This window comes from Astatotilapia calliptera, chromosome 22 (assembly GCF_964374335.1).
Source record: "Astatotilapia calliptera chromosome 22, fAstCal68.1, whole genome shotgun sequence".
NCBI classification, from domain to species: Eukaryota; Metazoa; Chordata; class Actinopteri; order Cichliformes; family Cichlidae; genus Astatotilapia; species Astatotilapia calliptera.
The window spans coordinates 11,122,470-11,142,970 of NC_137442.1; the positions used below are offsets into that span (position 1 = coordinate 11,122,470).

The 20,501-nt window shown below is 39.8% G+C and overlaps 1 protein-coding gene across 1 annotated transcript in view; it reads left to right on the forward strand.

Annotated features, from left to right (window-relative positions):
• sdc2 (syndecan 2) overlaps positions 1–20,501 on the forward strand; it is a 41,156-nt gene that overhangs the window by 626 nt on the left and 20,029 nt on the right. The gene's annotated exons all lie outside the window — the stretch shown is intronic.

Here is a 20,501-nt window from a genome sequence, read left to right on the forward strand (position 1 = left end):
GCGAGGAAGGCGACTTGGGTCCACGTAGAGACAACTCGCTGCTGTTTGTAGCTGTTAGAGGAATCCCGTCAAAGCATTATTTTTTTTTCCAAGCAAAAAAAAAAAAGTCTTTAATTTCACGGCAAATAACGAGAAGGGTTCTCTAGAATGATAAATCGTTGTCAGCTAATCTATCCAGCTACAATAAAGGTACTGCTGCCCCTGTGCTCAAGTATTCACTTCTTTTAGATTTAAACCTGCCTTCGTTCTTATTTACCCAGAGGTGCTCGGCTTTAGTCTTCCATACTTTAAATGCCGTTATACGAGCAAAGTTAGGCTGGAACGAGGGGTCACTAAACTGGCTACGAGGTGCTCTGTGCAGCTGTATTGCAGTGATTTCACGAGAATCTCTTAATCCCCATGGAGACAACTGTGCAGATTCATGCCCACATTAGTAGTAGTGCAAATGTCATCATGACTGGAGAATTCTGTTACCCCCCCTCTCCCTTCATTTTGATGACAAGAATCATCTTAATGATGCTTAAAAAAATCTCTGAAGTTTCCCTTATCTCTTCCCAGTTTCAGGCTAGAGTAAGTCTCCTAACTGAGTGGGCATCGCCCTGTAAATTGGCTGGGTTGTTGGAATGACAGATTTTGGCACTTTTATGTGCAGCCTCTGTCATTATTGTCCCCTCCTGTTGTTTCTCTGTGGGTTGTGACTTGTCGCCTGGCACAGTGCCTCCTCCACTGTTAGAACCACTTGTCTAATTAGCTGATTCAGTCACTGTTGTTTTAATGACTCATTGTTTTACATGATGTCACCTCCAGAGTACTTTTTTTTCACATTTTTTTTATTTTAATGTTTTCTGTGTCTGCAAGAAACCGTATGAGTCTTCACTGTACTTTGACTATAGGATGCTAAGTTTTGTAAAGGTCCTCAAAATTTCAGTACAAGAGACAATTATACTCAGAGGTTTCTATTATAGACCTATAATGAAATTTTTGCTACATTTTAGATTCATATGAATAAAATATAATATCTGGCAAAACTTTTAAATCTTCATCAACTATTCATACACGCAGGCACACGCAGACTTTAACCTGATCATTACTGGCCTCCCTTTATCAGTGTCCCCTAAAGGCCTTGATGGAAATTGACACGTGACATTGATTCTCAGTATTGGCACCGATGTTGACAAGTGGTTGATAACCTGCTTCAGGCACATCTGTCTGTGTGTTAATTACCCCACTACATCACAGAGGTATGTTGTAACACTTAGAGGCTTTTGAAATTTTAATGATAAAACTAACTGCTCCTGGCTTCAGAGAAGGAATTATATCACCACAGAGCAAGAGACAGGACTCTTTGTTACCCTGCAGTTCTAGGCGCCACTAGTGCCTCTTTTACTTATCGTGTTTTGGTTTGCTTTCCTGCTCACCAGCTTGCTTGCTGAGTAATTCTTTTACAGCAATCTCACATGTGAGGTCCTTGCACATGCTAATGAAAAGACGGGTTTTGCCAAACCGTGCTTGCGTGCGGTCGTCATATCTCTCAAAGATGATGTACTTAGTGTGGAGCTGCAGCGGTCTGATTGTTTCCCCTCTCATTTTTCAAGGTCTGGAATCTTTGAGTTGTCATGTCGATCGGTTGGTCAATACGCTCTCATCCGAACAAATTGGTCAGACAATCCCTGGGGTTACTTTGATAAGGAGAAAAGCTCTACATCAATAGCCTTCCAGGATTAACCCATTATCTTTAGAGCAGGCTACCTGTGGAAACAGGGTGTTTGTGCCTTTTAACATGACCTAAACATTTACTTCAAGTCAATCAAAGTGTAGGCGGCATGATCGTAACAGAGCTGATTAGTGGCGAGTTTGCATGTTAACTTGTTTGCTTTCAGGTGTTCTGTGTTACATGCTTGAGTAACCTTTGAGTGTGAGCATGCCAGAATTGGCGTATTTCAATAAGTTTGGTCTAAAAATAGTCTCGTAACAGCGGGCACATCCTGCAACAGCTTCAGGGCACTACCATATGCCAGTAGAAGGTGGATGTAAACCCTCTGTCTCTCTTTTAGATTTAGCTCATCTAGAGTTAACATGCAATTGTTTTTTCGTTTAGGTTTTTTGGTTCCCTTACAACTAGAGAAAGCTCAATTTCAGTCAGCCAGGATTGTCTTTATCAGCTGACGACCACTACAACCTTACCCTTTGTCACGCCTCTGCTTCCAAGTACTTCTGTGAACAAGGAGGATGAGTTTGAGTGAAGCTAGGCTATATATCCTCAGCCCACCCTGCTGTGTTTTGGTGCACACCACTCACCAGATGTTGTGGTGTGTAATTTGTGTCATGTTTTGGTGGGAAGCGGGGGTGTTGTTCACCTCCCTTTACATCTGTGATTTATGGGTGGTGGGGTGGGGGGGCTTCTGAGTACTGTCTCGTTCTCAGAAGGAATGACTTCAGAGGAAGGCTGGATATTGTGTGAGCCTCTCTTCCAAGGACAGTAGAGGAAAAACTAGAGTGTGATGGGAAAGAAAATTGAAGGATTAAGGAGACAGAGCTACAGTGAATGGTCCGGTTCAAATTCACAGTATTTTGTAGCCATTGAATGGAAGATTTGACAGTTTTTATTTTTTTTCCTGGACATTTGTTGTAGACTTGCCCCATTCATGAAGATGATCTGGGGTGAAAGCTGTATCGTCTCAAAAGGGCAAGTGAGGCTGGATCCTATCCTCAAACAGACAAAAAGACACACCAAGCCTGAGCCTTAAGAATATTTCAAGGTTGAGAAGGGCAATGCAACAAATACAAAACTAAAGATGAAGCCTTTGATGGCTTTTTCAGGGAGGGGAGAAGGTGCTGACTCTCTACTGAAAAGGATATGTCATCTAGGTCCCGCAGCTGTATTCAAGATTCATTAAATGACTAAAATGACTGTTTTGTATCTGCTGCTTTGGTGGTAATTAAAGCAAAAACACAAATGTTAACTGACCTTCCTCTCAACTTAAGTTTTTTTTTTCCAGACAACCTCAAACTACCAGAAAGATACAAATACACTCACACACATTATTCTTTCCTCGACCAAGAGCAAATAACTGACACTGTTATTACCTTGTGATTAGATTTATATGAAGCTTATGTTAATCTTGAAAACGCATTTCTTTCATATTTCATTCTCTTCGCTCTTAATGTTTTCTTTTTTTTTTCGTTCTATCCAATGCAACTGAACTGAATGTGTTGCTTTTCTTTTCTTTTTCTTTTTTTTTTGCACAGCACAAGGCTTTCAGGGCCTGAATGAGGTGTGTACACTCGAAATTTCTCTCCATTCACCATTGTTAACAGCAACAAGCTTTTTTTTTAAGCACTTCATTTCCAGTAGTCTTCATGATGAATAAGTAAAATGCCTGTCTGCAATGCATGGGCAAAATATTTCTCTTATTCAATCGCTACTCAATCCAGAAGAGAATACTATTAAAGGAGAGGACCAGCAGGGAAATGCGAGAACAGAAATGTCCAAATAAGGAGGGCATTAAAAGGTAGATAAAGCCAGTATTGAGAATAAAAATGAACACGTACAAGCAGGAGCCAGATGCTGTGCTGCTGCTGCAGCTTATCCTGCTGTATATTTAATGATGCTCTTTTATTTTGCATCAGTGTATAATTCCTCAGTCTTAAATAATAACCAGCTCACAGGGAACTGCTTGCGTTTTGTCCGGCAGGTTTTTTTTTTTAAAAGCAGGGTGGGGGGCATGGACTTCTTATTTTTCTCATTAATCTGCCATTGACACACATGGGAGCGCAGAGTTTCTGAGCGCTGCAGAACATCCTACGTCCTCGCTAGTGTCTGACCCTTCAGGGGGCGCATTCACTCAGTCCCTGTCTGCCAAGCATTATGCAATCGCTAATGGACTCCACAGGAGGCAGGGGCTGCAAGACCACTGAAAGCACAACGCCACCCCCACCCCCCACCACCCTTTTCCCTGAATCCATCTGTGTCCATGCATGAACTGTTGTTTTGTCACCATGCTGGCGCACAAGCACGAGTAGATAAACACACATGGTCTCTTGCCTCCCCCTTGTTGTTTCTTTGGGTCCCTCTTCCACATTGCTCCCCTCTTGCCACATCTCTGCCTGCGCGGTCAAGATGCTGTATGTCATTACCACTGTGTCTCAGAGTGGGCTGAGAACACTGTCAGCATATTCCCTCTCAGGCAGATGGAGAGAAATGAAGGAAAATAATATATATTCTTTTTTTGTCATCGAAGATGAACTCATTCCCCCCCCCCCCCCCCTTCTTTCCCTTTCCTTAAGGTGTGAGAGCTTGTATTGAATTTGCTAACATCTGCAGAACGTATGTGTTTGAAGCAAGCTGCCTCCCTCCCTCCTCTCTCCTCCCCTCCTCTCCCTTGTTGATGAGTTGGAAGAGGCCTTTGCTTTGGCAGCGCCTTGTGCATACTAGTAGAGACTCACAAATAGTCAAACTGTGTTTAATGGGCATGTTTGTATGACCCTGTTTTTGCCTTTTTACATCCATGTGTGTGCGTGTATATGCAAGTTTATAACCACATGTTTAAAATACACAGTCATCCCAGCCACCAGAGCATGGGGAAAACACATTAAGGTGACATGGCTACTGCAGAAATCAGTGACAGTAGTGCTAGTTTGTGTTGGGACACAGCCTATCTGGAGCCACGGCACTGAACAAAACCTTTTGCACGCACATGTCGCGATCTTTTTTGAAAATATTTAGACACAGCAAATCAGGAACATAACCCCCCTCTCCTCACCACCACCCGTGTTCCCACCCTTTTTCTTCCCATTTTTCTTCGGTTTAATTAGCTTAGCAAATGGAAACTTCCTTGGCAGGACCGTGGTTGAGGGGATTGTGGCTCTGACGAAGAGAAATGGGGGGGAAAACCCTGTCAGGACGTCTGTTTTCTTCCTTTCTTTTTTTTTTTAACTGCCTGTTGCTTTACAGTTTAAGTCAGTAGAAGGAAAAACAAAGAGAGATCAAAGAAAAGGAGTTTAACCCCATCTCTCTCTGTCGTTTTCCGCCAAGATAGCCAGCCTTGTGAGGTGTGCAAAGTGTCTTGTGCGGGGCTTGAACCATGTGGTGCAACAGTGTGTATATATGTATATATGTATATATGTATATATGTATATATGTATATGTGTGTGTATATATGTATGTATGTGTGTGTGTATATATATATATATATATATATATATATATATATTAGTATTGGCAACTGCTTAGGGAATATGTGTCTTTCCCTTCCCACTGTTGCCAAAGTGCTTGCTCATAGGGGGTCATATGATTGTTGGGTTTTTCTCTGTATCTATTATTGTACGATCTACTGTGCTAAAGCGACTGTTATTGCGATTTGGTGCTATATAAACAGAATAGAACTGAATTGAATACATGCTTTTATAGGTTGCAAGAAGTTTTGTACCAAAAGTAATTGTTTTGATAGTAAGCAGATTGCCCCAGTTACCCATAGTTTGCATGGATGATGCCATCTTATCTGCAGAAACTCATCATTTACTGTCTGAGCTGTAGTGCTGCATGAAAAATTGTGACATAAACTGGGAAATGAAAATTTGGTGAGTAGTTTGCAAAGTCAGGGTCTTCCATGTAAACTGCAATTGACTGCAGGAAATTACTAGTGAGCAAGACAATTGTAAGTAGGTTTTTGTTGCAGTACCATATGCTTTTTGCAACCAGTTTCATATTAGCAACCGTCACTGACCTCCAGCAACCACTTGCCAACTGGTTAGGTTAGGGGTTAGTCTTTTCCCTACAGCTGGTGGTTGCCAGATGGTCGCAGACGGGTGTCTGTGTTTGTGTAATTGAGGCCTTAGGTGATATTTTGAGATTGCAATGATGTTCAGGTGGTTGTTAAACATAAGTATCTGTTGAAATCAAGAGTGTTCATAGAGGACAAAGCATAGAAAAATGAACAGGATTTATACATTATGCTGTTCCTGTTACTATAATTTGGGAATTCGGACATTCGACGGCCTACCCTTTGACTTTATTTAAAATAAAGGCTTTGCCTTTTAAGTTGTATTAAATATCATTAGTTTAGATTGTGGTCAGTTCAGGTTTTGGTGGCTGGCTCGTTAAATGATGAAATGAAATCAAATGCAGCTTGTGACGCTGTCTTGCCTCACTTTGTTCTGGTATATGGACAAATATGTTCCATGTGTACACTATCCAAATATGGTGGATATATGAAGCCATGACGTCAGCTAGATTTTTTCCATCTAACTCCGAAGATTGCTATGGAAAACAGCACGGCACATTTAACACATCTGTGCTCACTCATATTTACGAGCACGCTTTATCGTTTCAAAAAGACTCCAAATTGATATCTGCACTGGCATTTTTCCAAACAGAAACATTTCTGCTTTAATGTCTGGTGTTTCCATTATTTCCCTCCTCTTGAGTCAAAAGAGCTCTGAATGAGCTAAAGCATGTAAATTATGCTTTCTATGCAGGGTGTATTACCCACCACAAATTAAACTCCATGCAATCACTTAATTTAGAGCTGTTTTCATACGAAAACGGTGAGATTCCAAAGAGTATTTGGGGAAGTTGATGAGCTGGGGAAGGGAATTCATTAGTGAACTCCCCACACAGCACACAACACTTCCTTCCTTTAAATGCAGGCCAGTGTGTTATCCAAGCTCAATTTAGTGAAAAGCAGTGACTTTAAAGGCTCCAATTAAGTGCTCATGAATATTCATAATTGAGATGAGTTTGCCATTATAACATGTCAACAAAAAAAAAGGAAATCTTCCTTCTTGTCTCTGTGTGGGTAGTCTAAGTAAACTGCTGAATGCTTCCAGCTTTCAATAATTTCCTTATGAGCACATAACCTGTAATTTAATGTTAGGGCTTTTTTCCATAGGGCTATGGCTTAAAAATGTCTCCAGTATTCCATATTTTTGGCAACAGAAAAACATTTTAGTTTTCAGTAGTGGTTTTCAAATAATTCCAGCTTAATTTCAAAGGTAATAGTTACTGATGATTTTGCTGAAGTTTCATTATTTTGATTTGAAGGAATTCTGATGTCAACACCCCAGATCTGTATCCTGAGTTGCTCTTGGAACCGTGGCAGACATCCGATGAAAGTCTAAACTCTGACCACATTAGCCATCCAGTTGAGACAGTGACTCATATTGTAAGACTGCATGAGCTAACAGTGGTTCAAAAGAGGGAAAATATGTAAAGGGACATTGCTATCTACTAATAAAATATATAAATAGTAGTTTTTAGACACAGTCGCACACAAACACGTATACAGTGTACACTTACTAGTCACTTTATTAGGAACACCTTACTTAATTTTGTTCTTAATTTCTTTTTTTTTTTGTTTTGTTTTTTGTTTTTTTTGTTAGTGTACTGCAATAAAAAGCAGCATCTCTTAGGGTGGTAGTTACTGAGAAGTATATTTACACCAATTCAGAAGCAAAATGTTTCAGAAGAATTAGGGTAAATTTAAAAGTCAGGGGAGTTCTGCAATGAGTTCTAAACTCACTGTCCTACTTCTCATGCAAAATCCTGCAGTAAAACAGTTAAATATTTAGCTTCTCTGACAATGCTTGAGTTTCAGAAGCATAATATGAATAGCAGCTAGATATATATACCAAGCAAGATTGCTTTTTCCTTTCTGCAACTCTCGGACTACAAATGGCCATAACAGGATGGTAGCTGATTTTAAAATGTGTTGTCAGAATTGCAGAAATGAGAAAGAAAGAATAGATGTGATTTTATCACACGTGAGTGTAAATGAGAAGTGGTGTATGAAGAGACAGTCACAAAACTTGACTGGTGTGAAATGGTAATTGAAGTGGAGGAGCCACTTAAGCTTTTAATGCGTTTGTAGCTTCCCTTAGAAAAGCATCTCTGTCTGATGTATAAGCATGTGTGAGATCTCATTGTCGTTGTGCCTGGTGTGATTCCAGTCCCGCAAGATGGTCTCTAGTTTTTCAACAGAAATGGAAAATGAATAACTTATAGCAGGCATGACTTAATGAGGCAAAACATGTGCAAACTATTACAGTTGCATAGAAGAAATTGACTTGCCTGCACAGTTGGCATCTTGATCAACATCTTGCCTGCTGTTTTGAACTCCACATTGGAATTTTCCACATTGTTTTGCATTTTGATACTGTCAGTGTTATTTAAATAAAAGTAAGATTTGCCCACACAATAACTGTGCAGCCCGAGCCTTATCACGCCACAGACCATCTCTCTGCCATGTTTGTTAACATGATCAAAGGGAACTAATGTGGCAAATCTACCAGGCGAGTTAATCTTTTCTAATTCATTCTGTTAACAGCCATCTGTGTTCTCGGCACCAACTGTAAACCCTATCAGCAGCGTTCAGCTCCCCGGCAGTCAGTGCTGAGGGATTGGGTTCATTATTCAGGCCAGAGAGGTTTCAGACCTGGGAAGCCATGTCATATGGAAACCATTTTTGATTTTGAAATGCAAGTATCACTGACTGCTGGCGTGTGTGGGGTTTTTTGTTAGGTTTTTTTGCAGGGTGACCCTTTTGATGGGTGGAAATTTTCAGGAAGAGGTATCTAGATAAACAGAGCCTGGCAGTCAGAATGTGTCATGTCGGCAGTTGGGTACACAGCTGACTCTTTGACCCGTTTACTGGAAATCTACTTGTGCACTGCTGACTACGTTTAGATCGGAGACATTGCCATACTTTTGAAAAACAAAAGTGAATGCTCCGCAAATTAATATTAATCTCAAAACAAATGATGTCTGTTTGTTTTTTGTCTTGTTTTCAATGTCCTCATTCTGTCTTCTTCTTTCACCCATCCTCTTTGCCTATTTGGCTTTCCATTTTCAAACGCCACCCCCCAAAAAACCAGCCAAGGTCACAGCTTCACTTGTAATCCATATGATTTTCATGCTATGGTTAAACCCATTTTCATGGTGTAATGAAGGCCGGCAGGGTGCAAAGCTTGATTACTTTGATGATGATAATTTGTTTAATCAAGTGATTGGGTGGCTGAGTGGAATGGCTGCATGACCGCTACCCTCCACTCTCAGCAGGAAATGCTGGAGCCTCCCAGTTTTACTATGCTTTCACTGTAGGGGGTTTCAGATTCACCACAATAAATGAAATAGTGGATCTGAGGAGACAGTTTTTTACTGGCAAACCATGCAGCTCCAAAACTCATAACTCTTTGGCTAGCTTGTGCGATTTTGGACCAGTACTTATGCTATTGAGAAAATTAGCTTGTTAGTCAAGAAGATGATTACAGAGGCTGTGAAAATAAGTACAGTATAATGTCAGCTTTGGCTCCATAGGGATTTTTCTCGGGTTTAAGAATCTCTCAGCTTGAGCTCGGCAAGCCTGTGTTACAAGCTACAGGAGTGGAGAGGAAGGTCTAACAAAACATCTCTGTTGAATTGCACCGTGAGAAGAAAACTCTGATTATTAGGCTCAGCATCAGTAGGGTTGACTTTAAACTTTCTAAGTTGAGGCAAAATCTGTGTCTTATTAGTATTACTAGAATAATACCATACCTCAAAACAGTTTCATTGTTAGTGAGATGAAAAGTCTCTTTTACACTTGTGGCCAATGCTTAATAAGGAATAATTATCACCTCTATCATAAAAAGAGCAAATGACAAGTTGCTGTAATTTTATGTGACTAATCGTGGCTGCATCAGCTCTTTCCTTCATCTTTTATAGCATTAACTGTGGAGCATCATGCTCTTTTTGATGAACTCGAGTGGTCTTGCCACATGTGTATATGGCAGACAGAGCTGCCTCCACATTTACTGCATCAGCTCTGAAGAAGCTATTGAAGATAGCCGTTTGAAGATGATTAGCAGCTTCTGCTTTTGTTTAGTGTGGTTGCACTTCATGTGTGACTCGGTAACCACAAAACGCCTTATGACTTTTTTCTTTTTTAGAGCTACAGTGCTAAAACTGTGCAACACATCTGTTGCCTTGTGGTGGGGTTTTTTGATAATGGAAGCTTTTTAGTGTGCCACCACAACCTCTCCCAGCTTTCATGGCATATCTTTGTTTTTATTTGATCAATCTTTAAAGTTTCTCATGCCGTACGATTTATTCGAGCTTATGGCTTCATCTTATTGCATTGTTTTTCCTGACTCCCCTAAGACTTGGGAGAAAAGCTGTCTTTAAACTCATCTTTTGACTTTTCTTAACCACATAATGATTCTTTTGAGACCCTAGTAGCCAGCCATCAATAAGGAAGTTGAACCTGGAGCACCGGGTGGAGAGCCAGTTGGCCAGTCATCTCGGGACCTTCCAGGATCATTTCCCGAACCGTAGTTTTAAGAAACCACTCATTCTTGAAGAATTACAGCACGGAGAATGAATTGGGGCGAAAAGCACAAGAGCAAAGGTTTGGCAGACACATTGAAAGCCATTTTTAGCTACAGGAATTTTGGTTGTGATTTCTGTCCTGCATCCAAAAGAAGGAGAACAAAAATCTCTGTCTTCTGTTATTTGGCTTTGTAATTGTGTGTTCTTTCAGACAAAAGTGTGTTTCCCATCTTGATAAATTGGCACTCTTTCAAAGTCTCAGCTTATTCTTTCACATACTCATTAAATATTGAAAATGCAGCTTAGCTGCATTGGCGGCAGAACTGGGACTATTTTGGGTGCCAGAATTCAATTATTTACATAGGACAGGAACATGAATAAGAATTTCATTTCCAATGACAAGCAAGGCCAGAAACTTTTAAAAAAATGTCACAAAAATATACCAAAGAAAAACAGCATTTGATATAGACAGCCCACCCGTGAGTAGGAACTTCTTTTTATTCAACATAATATAAAAATCGCACAGTCCTCACCTAAAAGACTTTCCAGTGAGAGGCTAATCAAAACTGAAGTGTAACCCACCTCGCAGGATGCAGAATGACTCGAGTCACTCTTTCATATTTCTAAGCTCTCTCTTTGTTGTTTGGCTGATAAGAGAAAAATGCATCGCACATACAGCAGCTGGCCGACATATGTAAAACATGGAAGCATTTTTCCTTTTGTTGTGGATCGGTTTGTTTCAACTTGCACAGGAACTGAGCGGATGGTGATGTGCCGTCTCTGTCAAACTTCACTCGAATGCACACAGACGTACATTATAAATGACTTCCTCTTTGAGAGATTAGCATGATTTTGTTTTTTTCGTAACACAGCATATGCCATAATATTTAACTGGAGGCTTACCTCTTCCTGTAAAGCTTTAAGCAACTAGCATTTGTTTGTTATCTATTTACAGCATTTTGAATGAATGGATTAGTCCACAAAAGTAAAAAGAAAAGGGAAATTTTGAGGACTTCTTATTTTTTCTATCATAATGTAGTATGAGATGTATAGAGGAAAGAAAACATGAAATCTAAATCCTGAGGAAGTTGGAACCACTTAAAGTTTAAGGTTTTTTGCTTATTAGTGAGTCCAATAAACCAATTTTTCAAAGTGATAGGATAATTAAACATTTCGAAGAACTAATTAAATATAAACTAATTGTTTTAGCTTTACATGAGAGCTGTTTGGCTTTACTCTGACTTGAGAGCAAATTAAACTGGTGTTAACGCCAGTTTAATGTGACTCTAAGTAGTTGTGAGTGTGGTGGTGCTTGCATGCCAAGTGCAAGTGTTCAACACAGTTAAAAGGTCCCTAATCTTTAGCCTGTGCTTCTTGAACCTTGGGTGACTTTCTAACACTGCTTATCCATACAGGTAACTGTGTGATGGCGGTGAAGTAAACAGTGTTTTTTACCAACACGGGACACCTGAGTATAGATATACATGCACCACCTAATTAAGTCACCTATAGTATTGCTAAACAATTGTACCGAGGTTTGCTAAAAATATTGAATATGGCATATTTGGAAATATTTAAAGGTTTTATATTGATGGAGAGTAGAAAAAGAAGATTGTGGTATCGGACCATAAGCTGAGCCTGGAAAGCTGTTCAGCTCACCCACCCATAATTAGACAGTGTCATTAATGTGCAATTACATGAGTCATGCGTAGTCCACGCTGGAGCTAGTCTCTGTTGTGCTGGAGCCCACTTTGTGCCACCTTCTTTTTTGGTTCCATCTGTGATTGCCATCTTGCCCGTCTTTGTTGAGAGATGTCCTGCCAAGAAAACACTTTTCAGATGTCTTCTTCTGTTGACCTACTTTCAGGATGTCTTTTAATGAAGGCTTAAATGTGCTATTATATCCCCCGCAACTCTTGACTTCAGAACTCTTATCAGAGCCTACATTTCTTCAAACTGACATGGCTCAGAATCCCTTCCAGTACATTAATTGAAGCCTGTGTCTTCAGATCTGGATGTGTCTTCCTTTTTTTTTTCTTTTTTTTTTTTCATCAAGTGAATTAAAGGGAAGAATTTTGTGGCCATTATTTATCATTTATTCTAGCCCGTGCCAACACATTACAACCCAACTTGGCTTTAGTGTAACCGTATCGCTCGACTAGAAGAAAGCTCAACACGTCAAATAACATATGGAGAAACCATAAAGGTTTTGATAATATGTGCTGCTAATTTGCTGAATCACACTTTTCTTTTATCCGGAACATAAGAGGAGGATTTCCGTTTCTGAACAGACAGTTTTATAAAGCTTACATTAACCTGCTTGAGTACATTTGCATCATCATATGACCTGGTGACCCAGACTTGATTAGGACCAAAAGATAAAACCCTTTTGGCATTATGTGTGTGTTTGTGTATGTAGGTTAAATCCTGAGTATCCTGAAAACATAAAATGCAATTTAATCGATGATGACTCACGTCCAGACAAACTGGCCGAATGACTGCACTGTAGGCGATGGCACTTTGAACTCTGAGACATGAGAGCTGCCTGGTTGCATGCACTGAGCATCAGTCATCACGCCGTACCTGCTGTTTCTCAGGCTCTGAAAAGTTTACACCTGAGTTTTATTATTTTTGCGGAAGCTGGCAGAGATCTGACAGGCATCAAGCTGTCAGATGTTTGTTGCTTTTTTAGCGAGGGCAAGATGGAGAGCAGGCAGACACAAGAGAAAATGAATTGGGAAGCGACAGAGAAATGTCTTGTTAAAACTTTAGAGAAGTGATTCTGTGCAACATTGAGAACCAGACTTCAGTCGAGATTCACCATAGTAGTGGAACAAAATAGCTTATTTCTCATGAAATGTATACTTTAGCAAAGATTTAAAGTGTTAAGTGAAAGTTTACAATTATATACAATTTTTCTTTTTCACACCTTTAATAACATTTTCTTAATTAACCTTTCCACTAGCGTTGCAGTGAAATTTTCATACATTTCGCTCTATTTTTTTCTTAATACCCGTCTACAACTTGACTGACAGACTCAAAACTTGTGTTCCTGCATGCCAACAGTAACAATGTGTGCACACACCATTACACATCCAAACACACTCACTGCTGCTCAGGATTAGCCCTGTATAATGGGATCAGAGATCACCACCTGCCACTCCTCTCCCGTCATTTCATCCTGCCTCTGCTCGTCCACTGTTTATCCATCACTTTAATCGTTACTGCCCCCTTTCTCTTTCACATTTGCTTTCTGATGGTTTTAATGTGGTGACATCTTTCATTAACCTTCCTAACCATCTGTGCTTCCTACCAGTCTTTAAATAGCTGCCACATTATTCCTGCTAGAAGTGATAGTGTGAAGGATTTATCGTTATCAATTCTTTTTTACCTCTACGCAATTTTCCAATCTATTCTCCTCGCACCCATGCACCCATGCCTCTCCTTTATCACTCCAATCATTTGATCAGGGGTTTCCTCCCCCTTGCCCTGTAGTCCTGTGGCTTGTTGACTCCCTTGAGTCCAAATCCTCTTAAGGAAAAGGCTTGGATGGGAATTCAATTGCTGCACCACAAGGATTGAACCAGATCAGCCAACAAAGCGACAAAACCATTCTCCTTTCTCTTCCCCTTCCTTGCATGCCTCTGCCTCATCTCTCACTCTTTTTTTTTTTCTTCCTCTGGCTATAATCTTAGGTGATAAAGGCCTATTTGTCGGTGCTGACAGCAGTTACAGGATTGTCTTTCTGACAGGAGTGTGGAGGCTCATTTTTTCCGCTGCCTGCAAAAATAGCCATACGTATCAAAAGGAATGGGAAATATGTTATTTTATTCTAAACTTTGGTTGTCTGAACTGTCAGTCTGATTTAGTTTGTGTGGTCTGGAAGAAATGGGTCAAACTTTGACCCCCGTAGTTCTCGAGAGAGTTTTCACATTGTGGTGTTAATGATCTGGTAGTGAAGAGCTCAGGATTCAAACTGGTTTTGTTACCGCAAAGACACAACTTCAAAAAACTAACTGAAATAGTAGTGAACTTATGCATATGCATGCACGCAGTTTCTTTTGCATGTACTCTTATGTTAGACCAGAAGGTGCAGCCACATCGTGGGGGCTAAATATACAACAACTCCAAAGACACACCAGCCTTTAAAAGGGTGTGTTAATGGAAACCATGCCATTCTGTTGAAAAAGTGACAGAGAAAAGCAGACCGTGTGAGGTGTGACAGATGTGTTCACTGACATGAAGCCCTATAGGACTGTTGATGGCTTTGACCGCTAACAGCAGAAACCTCTCACAGTCGATCTATTCCCCCAAAAAGAGACTTTTTTTTTTTCCCCCTGCAGGTTTTGAACTGGAATGTTTTTTTTGGGTTTTTTTTTTAAATATCCAGTTTCCTAAAAATGATTGATTAAATAGCCTCTCTTGCAAGGAAAAAACTGCTTGAATGTGCAATGCCATTACTGAGCTGAAAGTGAATCGCTTCTGCAACTTGATTGGAGTAAGACAAGTTGATTAGCTTAGCTGCAAGTCTGCAGCACATGGTCAGTGATTAATTACACTGACCCCCTCTCAAGCCTGGAAGCATGTACATGCCATTGTTTTAAAGATTAAGGACATTGAGTTTAAAACCCTTAGCTGTGTGCCTTTATGTTAGGCATAATGTGCATGCCAGAGGTATAGCAGCTAATAGGAGAGTGAAGATAAGATGTCAAAGTGCAAAAAATATATATATTTTTTCCCCATCAGATTGAGCTCTTTTCAGCATGTAATTCACACAAAAAGCATTTGGCAATACTTGAACAACTGCCCAGCTCAAGAACAAAGAGTCCATGTACAAAGAATGCTAAAGCATCATGGAACAAGTGCACACACATACACAAAGCCTAATTATAGTGATAGGGTTCAAACAAAACGCATTCCAGTAGTCTGTGAGTCAGTGGTGCAGAACACAGAGCTCTGGCTGCCCCAGTGTGTCTCTCAGGTGATTATGATTCTCGTTGTGTATGTATTCTGTTTAGAGAGTATCACACACTTGACTACTATTTGACTCATCTAGCAGAAGCAGCACCTGTGTTAGCACTGGAATGGCTGATATTGTAGGCTTGCTGCAGCTTGAAAGACCGCATTCATCCCTTTCCAGTGAGCTGACTGACAGACCGACTACCTGCTGGAAGAAATGAGTGTATGTACAGTATACGCGTTGGTTGAAAGAAAGATTGAAGGCCATGCATGTGCACACTGCATGAAGAGGTCGTTGAAAGGGTCAAAGCAACTCTGATTATGGCATGGACTTTGAATGTGCTGAATCCATATATGACAAAATGAAATAGCTGCCTGGCTCAGTTTCAACATTTATTTCCTTTTACATTTTGCACCTGTGTAGAAGGTTTGGATAGTTGCATTTTAATCATATAAACTCGTGTTTTCTCATCTGTATATGCTCATTTGATTTCATAATACTTCACCTTTCATCAGGGAAGAATTGGTATGAAAGCGTAGCAGGGTTTTTCCACCTCAATTCACTAAGCTGTACTGAATTTATTTAGATGCTACACTGCCAGGTCAAGACGTTGCGTCTAGGTGGCTAAGTTTGTTTAATCTAGTCTGTCTGTGGATGTCTGCACAACCAAATGTATTTAATTATTTAACAGTGTAATGTTCCTAAAGAAGAGAGCCGAGGGTTAAATGCATTGCAGTCGGACACAATGAAAGAAAAGAAATAAGTGATTACTTTCAGGGTATATTAAGATCCTTAAAAAAAAATCTGACTTAGCTTCGAATGCTAGAGACATTCAGTACAGCTGCAGCTCATACAGGAGTTCATTTTCATTGAAACTGGATGAATAGTTTAGTGGCCAGCTGAAAATTACTCACCTACCCCAATTTAAGCAACTTTTGCTAAAATTCAGCGGTAATTATGTATTTTTGGTTGAGTCTATTTTATGAAAACTAGACTCAACCAACAATTGTGTTGTTTGAGTTTTCAGTGTACTGTGTTCATCCAAAATTGGAAAAATGTATGTATTTTGGCTGTAGACCAACTTGTCCAACAATGGATATGCGACACTTCAAAAGTATATATATGCCTGTGTGTTCTTGTGTATATCAAAGGCATTGTACTGACGGTGTGTTTTTTCCTGTGGCACAGGTGTGTGTGTGTGTGTGTGTGTCTGCGTGTATGTACATGCACAGCCGAGATTTATAGCAAACAGCCTGATATATCTCAGCTTGGGAACAATTGAGAAGCTTTTGAAGTTCTTATTGTTGTTGGCAAATGCAACTCCATTTACCTATGACTATAAGTAAAATATAATTCGATTCATCTGTCACTTTGTGTGATACTCACTCACTTTAAATGTTGTGGTAGTCAGCCCACTTTGAGAATTAACTTTATTTTGTTTCATTAAACAGTTAAAGTTCAGTTTGTTGAGCTTGAGATCAGTGTCTCCAGTTTAGTCAACAAGTCGTAAATCTGGTGAGATCATAAAAGGATCGTTCTGGCAGCATGTTACACCAGCAATAATTAATTTTTCTTGCGTAGACTGCTGATCATTTGTCAGAATGGAGATGGAGTGGTACGATATCAAATAGCAGAAGTGCAAAATTGTGCATCAGTGAAACATTGCTGACGGCAAAGAGGTGGGGTTTCTACAGAATTTTCTTCATAGCTATAGCTACACTTTTATTTATCCACCCGATCATTTAGTACAGGGTGATAACGAAATCAGCAATGATGCTTAAACATCTTAGTCTCTAATACTACTCTCAATATGAAAAGGGATGCTGCAATCAGCTACGTTTAGTATTGATTTAAATGTCTGTTATTTGTGTAATTGTGTAGTCAGTGACTATCACACTGCTTGAGTTTCAGCGAAAGATTGCAGTTATTGTGTATAATTTAAGCAACTTGTGTAAATCTAGCTGTGATAATGCACACTTGAAGGCATGCAAACATGGACTTCTATCAGAAGCGATATGTTAACATCACCTTCTGTATATATTTCTGTTATCCAGATCGTAAAACATCACTAAGATGAAGCAGAACGGTGTGTTAAAGTGTTTTTTGCCCCCCTGCATGGGGGCAAAAAAATTTTTTAATTTGGTGTAATTTGTCTAGATGAGGCAGTCTGAAGATGAGGCTATCTTGTTTTTTGTTCTCCACCATAAAGTCTAAATTTCCTCTCAGTAATAGATCATCACATAGACTGTGACAGCACTGAGCAGCTCCTTCAGTGGGAGACTGCGGCACCCACGGTGTGGGACGGAGAGATTTCGCAGGTCTTTCCTCCCCACTGCTGTCAGACTCCATAATAAAGACTTTAACTGATCAAGCACACACATCCATACATATGCAATAATACTAAGTGCAATAATCCTTTCTGTCATCGTTGTATTTTTACTCAGTTGTATATAGTATTTGTATTTGTATTCTATTTTTATCTTATTGTATATTTATTTTATTTTATTCTACTGTATATAGTATTTTATTTTATTCTATTCTGTACAGTTGTGTACTGTATTTATTCTTATTGTATTCTAATTTTTGCCTCATAACTTTTGCACTGTCCACTTCCTGCTGTGACAAAACAAATTTCCCACGTGTGGGACTAATAAAGGTTATCTTATCTTATCTTATCACTGAGGTGGAAAAAAACCCCAACAACGATTGTTTCTGATGGCTGGAGGGGCCTGACTAATTCAGTTATATGTGTGTGATGTTTTGTACTTTTACTGTAGGACTCGATTGAATGAGAAACCTAACGTTAAAAAAAACATTTTTTTTCCTCTAGATCATATCTAAATAAAAGCATCTATCCAGAGGCTGAGGCATTTATAGCTTTTAGTGGATGTTAATATTTAACTGTTGATTTTTATTCCCTCTCGCTTTTACAACTGTAAGGGACATTGATTGATAGCAGTGTTAAGTATTTTGACATACACAGTGAGAACCTGCCTCTGTGTGTATGTGCTGCATGTATTTATGTATTAACTAGGTGGTCCCAAATTTCCCACCTATTATTTCTAGCTACCCACCCTGACGTAGCAGGCTAGGACCGGTCTTGACCCGCCTTCTCCAAGGTGTATAAATCCCTGCTCTGAGAAGCGTTTAAAGGGGAAATTCCCCACCAATTTCAAAATATTAATTTCAGGCCATGTTCATAGAAATTTATGTTTACAACAGTACAGTGAACTGTCTTTAATTGTCATGTTTTCCTAATCAAAATTCCAGTATCCAGCCATATTTAATTTGGAGTGATAGAAACCAGACAGTAAGCAGCAAGTTCTCACATTTGAGAGATTGATGCACTTTTTTTTCTTCTGAAATTATTAGTCAGTTGATGAAACATTTCGTGTCAAGCAGCTAATCAAATAATGAACTACTTGTTCATGCACTAATAAGAATTCGGTGTGTTCTCGCTGATAAAGGAAGATAATACAATTCATTATTCTGACAGTGTATGCAACACATCACATGAAGCACATGAAGTCCAAAAATAATTGTGAAAATATTTTCCACCGTCCAGCCTGTCCTCTGAACAGGCTAATCCAAAGACATGTGATAAAGAGAGACCTGTTTTCAGTCTTGCTTTCCTTTACAGATGGTGTTGGCACAGTCTGTAAGTATTCCTCTTTCCCAGCTTTCCCACCGTGTTGTCTCTTGGCTGCTGACAGCATCCGAACACAGAACTGCTTCAGTTCAGGACCGCATGGTACTCAACCACAGCACGTATGCCTGCATCAAGAGAGCAGGAAATCTTTTGACATAGAGAGGTAGTTAAAAACTGCGTGTGCTTAAGTAGGGGTGAATGTATGCACATGTTCTTGCCCACTGAGGTGAGCATTACATACCACAGCTGAAAGATGGGAGCTTTTACAGGAAATGAGGAGGGGGGGAAGAGTTATGCATGTTCTATATTGTACTTCCTCTAATATGCACTGCAGCTCCAGGGAGAACACACGCCAAGTTAGCAACATAACTATTAATTTCCTGCTCATGCATAGACAAAAGGCTTATGTCTCATATAGTGTGCACCTGTGCCCTAAAAGTTAAGCTAAGTGAGAATTAATGCGGTGCAGGTGAAAGACTGCACCGATACAGGGCCCTGGTGCCGGATAGGTTTCATGTTGTTTTGGGAGCGAGTGAATAGAAGAGAGTTACTGAGACCTTTCAGAGACAATAGGGTTTTGTCATAATGCTTATGCTTCTCCCCAGGATATACTGCAGGCTTAGGTTATTTTGAAAGGTTGACCCAAAAGCCAAAGGTGTCCATTAAGTGAATGTAGAAACTACTTCAGTAAAATGATTCCTCTCGCTTAGTGGATCTGTGTGTTTCTGTTAATGACTGACGCTATTGCTTTTACCTGGGGATTTTTTTTCTTCTTCTCCAGTCCTGCAGTCTGCTCTGAGGGACAGTCATACAAGCCTACAGTTTTGGTCCTTTAAAGTCCTTGGATTACAGCTGAAAAAAGCAACTGACTACCACAAAATGAAGGAAGAGAACTAAAAAAATATCATGGTATTAAAGCCAAAACAGCCATTGTGGGCGCATCTCGATCAATTAGAAGATTAGTTATGTGACGTAAGGATGCTTTAAAACTTAACAGAGGAAGCTAATCTGCCCCATTTAGTTTATAAGTGAGTAGTTTTGGAATATGAACAGCTTAAAAATCAGACTGACCAAGTAATCGTCTTCCCTTTCAGTAGACGGTTGAAGTGTTGGTAAAACTTTATTTTCTACTCTTGTTAAACACGTCGAGTCTCACTTACAGCAGTTCACCGTTGTGTACACATGGCTCAGCTCCATTTTAAGAGCCTTTAAGTGGCTTGAGCCTCTGATATGTGGTGTTCATGTTATGGGCTGTGCAATCACTTCCAGCTAAATGGAGAAACTCCGGATTGTTCACATGGTGCTGATTAGTGGTTTTTGGGTTACTATCTTTCAGATAGAGAATATGAAACCTGTTTTATATAATGCACTTAAAATACCCTCGCTTACTCCATTTGCTCTTTTCGCTGCTGAACGCAAGATTATTTCTGAAGCTTCATATTTCTCTCCAGTCTGAAGGGAGCAGGGCTGTTCTGCCAAAGCAAATCTTACAGTTTCACCGTTTCTCTGCACAAGAGATGACTAGAAGGTAAAACTCATTTTCCAGTGCGTAGAGTTTCATAGTTGACAAAGAATCTAGACTTTCCCGT